Source organism: Lepidochelys olivacea (assembly GCF_965140295.1).
Source record: "Lepidochelys olivacea isolate rLepOli2 genome assembly, chromosome: 16".
NCBI lineage: Eukaryota > Metazoa > Chordata > Testudines > Cheloniidae > Lepidochelys > Lepidochelys olivacea.
This window is the reverse complement of record NC_140426.1, coordinates 20,757,994-20,763,381: the sequence shown is the minus strand read 5'-3', so window position 1 is coordinate 20,763,381 and position 5,388 is coordinate 20,757,994. Positions and strand designations below refer to the sequence as shown.

At 41.5% G+C, this 5,388-nt stretch overlaps 1 long non-coding RNA gene across 1 annotated transcript; it reads left to right on the top strand.

The window, feature by feature from the left end:
* Positions 1–309: 309 nt before the first annotated feature.
* Positions 310–2,162, top strand: LOC311532201. Its single transcript, XR_014714347.1, has 3 exons — positions 310–479; positions 628–913; positions 1,025–2,162. It is a non-coding gene; the product is annotated as an uncharacterized lncRNA (long non-coding RNA).
* Positions 2,163–5,388: the final 3,226 nt, after the last annotated feature.

Genomic DNA, 5,388 nt, shown 5'->3' with positions numbered 1-5,388 from the left:
AATGGGGGAGACAACACTGGCATCAAAGGAGCTGTACCCCTTTACATCAGCAAAAGAATCTAGCTCACAGTCTCTATTATTTTTGGGAGCCTTTTCCTTGTTTAACATTAGCGAGGCACATTTTGTTGAGGAAATCCACGTGGGTGCAAGTGGGGGATCTTCAGCACACAAAAGATCGGGGACAGCTGATTTGCGTTGTTACTGGCATGTGTTCAGCAATTTTATCCCGAGTTCCTGTTTTGTTTTTTGAAGGCTTCCTTAACCTGAATTCTTCTCTGTTTCTTTTGTTTCTGAATCTGCAGATGCTGAAGAACTCGATTCGGGAGGTAGGATAGGCTGGAGAATCACATCCGTTCCCAAGGGAGGGATGGCGAGGCCCATCATGTCCTCCCTTGTGGCTGAGCTTTCAGCTTTATCGTCTGGCTGTCACAACTGACTGTACTGTCGGGCTCTGTTTTGCAAACGGCAAGACGCAGATGGTGTGCAGCACTCTATGAGTGACAGCTTTGCAGGGGATAAGCTATCTATCCTATAGCATGGGAGAGGTTAAATTGGGATCATTGGCAGGGATGGGGGAAGTTTATTTAAACCATTCAAATAAACCTTTCCTTTCTTGGTGTTTGACAGGTATCTCTGTACTGTGAGTGGCACTGTCTCTGCTAATGGACAATCAACATTTAGGGCCCCCGTCCCCACAACTCGACAGCCACACTGAAGCAATTCATATCTAACCCAGGGCGGAAATCACCTTTACAGTCGCAGGGCCCAATTCATTCAAAGTGGTGGAAAGCAGACTGAGAGTGCTCTTGGGACAAGGATGTACCAGAGACAGGTCCACAGGGCATTGGCACAGCCCAGGAAAGTGGGCAGCAGCAGAGAGGAGAGGGGGCAGGACCAGGGCACCTCTGAGCAGGTCAGTATAGCCTTCCCACAAGTGTTCCCTCGGTGGAATTTAAAACTGCCTTTCCCTGGGCAGAACTCTTGGGGAGGGCAATTGTAGCTAATTGCCACCTTCCCTCCCCAGCAGGAGAAGGCCTCCGTTGACACAGCTGCTCCTGTTGGCACTGGGGTTGCCAGTTGCGTTCACTGGGGTTTGGGAGGCGTGCGCCGAGACCAGCCTATGCAAAAATCTGCTGTTTCCTTTGGTTCACAGGATCTCTGTCTGGGGTCCTCACAACATTTTAAAATTAAATGGCTGAGTCCAATTGTATTTGCATTGTGTAATATTCTTGTCTAATGTAATCTCTTCAACTCTGCGTCTCTCCAGTGCTCTGGCCCTGAGACGTATATGAGGACGCAGTTCCAGGTTAAATGCAAACGCTCTAGTGTATTTTGAAATGTGCATGTTCATATCTCCATTGCACTAATGCTCCATGTAAACCATAGCCAGTCACTAGTTTCCAGGGTGAGGCAGAGGGGACTGTGTGCCCTGACAGCAAAATATTTTACTGCTAGAAAGAATATCTGTGCTAGTTTTGTAGCCTGCCTGCTGTGAGACACAGGTTTCCAGGCCTGACTTCCTAGTCTCAGGGATTCTATAAAGTTATTTTAGAGTTAAAACGTCGGGTTTTGTTAAAAGGGTTTTTACAAAAGCCGAATATGAATACAAAGATTTTTCAAGCAGTTTAAAAAAAAACTCAGTGAAAGGTAGTTTGCTTTTTCTTATTTAAGCAATCTCTGCAGTGCTGGATTATAGCAGAATGAAACAAAAAGTTATGAGCTACAGATAAATCACACACACAAAATTGGGAAGCTGGGATTAGAACCCAGGTCATCCCTCTTCAGAAACATAGTCCTCCATCCGTTTGAGGAAAAGGAAATCTCTGGTTGTTAACACTAATAGAAGGTCCCTTATTTTCAGCCACCAGAAAGAGACATGACACATACAATGACCCGAGGCCCAGGTTTTTACGCAACTCAGGTTTCCCGCCGGGGGTTCAGAGTTGACTTGCATGGCATGTGTAAAGGGTTTATTTTTCCCATTCCTTTTTGCAAGGGAGCCTGAGTTTCTGTGTTTTTCTCCTTTGCTAGGACTGCAGTTTCTGCTTGTTATTGCTTTGTCAGCAGGCCATGATTATTGGCTGTAGATGTGTTGAATTTGGGATGGCTTAAATGCTTGTCTACCATTGCTCTCTCTCTCAGGACTGGAAGTTGTAATGGAATAAAACAAGCTAATAATAATAAAATATAATAATATTTTATGAAATAGTCATCACTGAATTGACAATGATTTCCTCCAGACAATTTGTGTTGGATTATTAGCAGCAATGGTATTTTAGTGTATTAGACCCGCAATAGAGGTCTCCCTATGTGATGGGGGGCAAGCAGATACCGGACACAGTGTAAGTATATAATACTCTAAATGCTCTTTATTGATTACAAAACAAACCTTACTCACTCCACATTCACACTCCAAACATACTATACTAGAGTCCAAAGGTCAGAATGGTCCCGATGGCCACGCGTCATTCATACCAGGCCTCAATGACCTATAACATATTACATTATATATATTTATACATTGTGATTCATATATCCATTATACATACATACATATATATATATATACACACACATATATATCAATACATATATACACACACAAGTGGATTTATATTTTTATTTTTGCATCAGATGTAAAAAAAACCAAAAGAGGTGAGCGAATATTTTTTAAAAATCCATAATTATTTTCAGCTACAAAAGAATCAAATGGGTATATCTAAAGTTAACATTAATATTTCAGGTTTAAAATGTCAACAACCAAAAAAAGGGAATTGATTTCTTACAATTATGTAGATTACTGGAAAGAGCTGTTATATATCATCAGTTGTATCTGTAATGCATGATCCAACTTGCATGATTTGTTCAGGACTGTGGCCATATTCTAATGTAAGCATTAGAGTATACAGTAAATAGAAATGGACCCAAATCAAAAACCTGGATCTGAGCACCTTCTCACTCTGGGGCAGTTTGCATCTGGATCCAAACTTTATAGCTAGTACCTGTCTAATACGGACTGAACCCACATGTGCCTGAACTTTGGCGAAGTTGTATCTGATGGTTGTAGCTTGGGCTAACATCTAATAAAACATTGTGAAAATATCTGTGTAATAAACAAACCAGCTACCGTTTATTGGCTCTTCTTATTGTAATTGTTAGATCACGTGTGTTAACTCTGTAGAAACCATATTTACTTACACTGGGTAGCATCAGGCTGAGTTATGTGTCTGGAATCAGTCATCCACAGAGTAAAGAGTGACAATATTTAATGCCCAAGTTACCAGCCAAGCGGAAGACACGGAGGCTATATGGTGCATGGGTTGATCTGATCTGTTTCCTGCAGAGACATATATCCAATGAGCATAAGCATCAGGAACTCAAACATTTAGAATAGTATGCACTGGTTGGCTTTTAGGATAAGTTGTAGAGCTCCTGCCACACTGCAAAACCCAGACTGAGTTTAATTTGGCCCATGGTAATTGTGAAGTTGATACTTCATTAGCAGTGGGAATTTGGATAAAATAAGGCCCTCCCTGACCATTAACTTGAATCTCAAACCAAACTTTTCAGACCGTGTCACAGCAAGGGTAGAGGAACGTAAGGATTCTCTACTGTGCAGCCTTTCAGGCTCTGACCTTGACTTTTGCCACCAGTGCTCAAGCCATCTCTTCTGGCACTTCACCTGTGACACATCCCTCCAGGATGATGCAGGGTCAAGAGGTATGTAAATTCTCCACTGGACTCGGCCTCTAACACACAGCACCATTCTGGATCTTCAGTCTATTACACACACAGCTGTGAGTGATGCACAGAATTGGGGGGAGGGGGGGCAGAAGGGGGAAGTACTTGGATTTCCTCTCTCTGAAAAGTGTAGGACCCCTGCTGCCCCAATCACAGAACTGTCACACACTGCTACATCCCAGAATTACAGAGGGCAGTACTTCCAAGGATCACAACAACCCCCTGGTGAAATAAACTTGTCCCTTAGGGACCATAATCTTTGGAAACGACATTGGAACTGCAAATGAATTTAGCTGTGATGTTGAGCACTCAGGCTAGCTAATCCTGCTAGTACATGTGTTTTCTACAGAGAGCCAGTGGCCTCTGGTTCTGCAGCATAATAAAGCAAGTTAGTACACTGGGATGTGATTTAGATTATCCTAACTGGCTACATCACAAATGCACCAGCAGCAAAGTCCCGATTTGTTTTACCTCTGATCATGTGACATTTTGCTCAGTAAAACCGATCCATTTTCATCTCCGAGAGGCCGATGCTGCTGCTGCTGCAAGGTTTTTATTTCTAGCATGTCACTTGCAAATATACGTATTTTAATCTAATCCCTTATTTTGCCAATGCGATTTGTTTTAAACCAAGATAGAGTGAGACAGATGTTGTACATTTTTATTTAATAAGTAGAAACTGCAAAGGCCTCAAGCTGTGTAATTCCCTTCTGCAAGAGTAAGGTATTTATGTGCCAGAATAATGAGCCGTCAGCTGAATTGGTGCAAAGTGGCAAGGACACAATGCATTTTATGGCTGGTTGAGAAAAAAGTCCCAGATTGTAAGTGTAGCTTTTCCAGAGGGCAAGCCCCTCTTTGCTAATCTTATTTAAAGGGATCAGGTCAACCTGGAGCTGGTGTCAACTAAGCAGAATGGCAGAGGGAGAAATATTTATATGCAGGAAATATTCAGTATTTAGGTCAATTGATTCAGAAATAGACGTTATTTGGGATCTGGATTTGAAGAAGCCTAACAAAGGTGAAATTCTACATCCTCTGCATGCATCAGTTATGCACGCCCCTAGGATGCTGGGGTTTGTTAGTCTTCCTCCCCTCCCCATTATGTGTTTTAATTATTTTTTTTTTTTTTAGCTCTCATTTGAATGAATGCCACACCCTCAGTCCTTACAAATCTTTTTCCTCTGCTATGGAATGCAGATTAAATAAAGGGCCATAAGCGTGCTAGATGATATCGTGCTCGAGTAGATGGATTCTAATTTCAACTTGTTGGTCATGAATGCTAGAGCTAGTCAGGAACCTGATTTGCAGTTCTGCTGGAAATGTCAAAATTTCCTGTCACATAATAAGTTTGACATTATATCAAAATGTTTCAGTTTGATACAACTGAAACATTTCATTTTGATCTGGATTTTTTTGTTTAACATTTATTAAACAAAATGTCTTTTAAAAATGAAAAATAACAAAACTTTCCATTCCAAAAATATCAAAGCAGGACGTTTCAACATGATCAGAACACTCCATTTGAAGTTCTGCCCCAAACCAAATGTTGTCAAATGTGAGTCATTTGCACAGAAAGTTTTGCTTTTGAGAAAATGGCATTTTCTAGTGGAAAAAAATGTTCCATCTGAAAAATGTTAACCCAGCGGC